Source organism: Mus caroli, chromosome 10 (assembly GCF_900094665.2).
Source record: "Mus caroli chromosome 10, CAROLI_EIJ_v1.1, whole genome shotgun sequence".
NCBI lineage: Eukaryota > Metazoa > Chordata > Mammalia > Rodentia > Muridae > Mus > Mus caroli.
The window spans coordinates 32,581,656-32,582,710 of record NC_034579.1 but is presented as its reverse complement, the minus strand read 5'-3'; positions in this window follow the sequence as shown (position 1 = coordinate 32,582,710).

Here is a 1,055-nt window from a genome sequence, read left to right as displayed (position 1 = left end):
CGGGGCTGCGAGGCGGGAGCGACCACTGCGGCTGCGCGGAGGGGGGCAGAACAACTACGGTCGGGAGGAGCGACAGGGCTGGAGTGGACGCCACCGGCCAGGGCGACAGCAGTGCTTCCAATAAGTAGTTACTCACAGTCCGGAGGTGCGCACAAGCGGACTTTAGCCCCTTGCTCAGAGACCCGGACGCGCAGCAGGGAGGTTCACCCCTCGGTTCTACGCGCACTGGTTGCGCCTGGGCCGAGCCTGCGCACTCGGCACCTGCTCAAACGAATCCCGGGCAGTCTAGACCCCTCCGCCAGGGCTCATGCCGCTCCCCTCCCCCACCGCCGCGACGCTCCCGCCCGAGCCCGCCACGTGTCGCGGGGACCCCGAGGGGCCTCGGCTTGAGAGCTCCCCAGGGCTGCCCCCGGGCTACCTGGTGGTCCAGTATTCCCACGTGTTTCAATTCTCCTGTTCTTTCTCATTGGCTCCTGATAACTACTCTTGAGTTACAGAGAGGTTAATGGCAGACTCCTTGTATCTCCTGGGTTTAATAAGCATTTCCTGGACCCGGTATAAGCACTGTTCCCAGCATCCATACCTGCTCGTAATAAACACCATTTAAAGTTGTCAAAAGTGCTGGGATGTACGGGCCATGTCCATCTCCTTATAGGTGTGGGTAAAAGAAGGAGTGTAGTGGTCTCAAGTGCTAAATAATAGTCATCTGAGGACCGAAGGGGTGTCGAACTTTTCAAGACTCCACGTGCTTTGTCTACTTTATCAGACTGGATATGCTACTAGCCAGACAAATCAAAAGAATTGGTTTAAATATTGGAGTCCCTGTGTTTAATAGTCTGGCGTTTATTGTGCACCTGTCTAAACCAACCTGCTTAAAGGATGCATAAAGGATGGAAGCTGACTGTTTAATGAAATACTCACATACCTTAACTGTTATTATTTACAATTCTAGCTACATGCACATACTACTTCCTCCCTTAAGAGGAGGTATTGAAGTAAGAGCCATACTGAGTCACTAACAAAAATAATTATTTTTCTACTTTCTGATCCCCAGG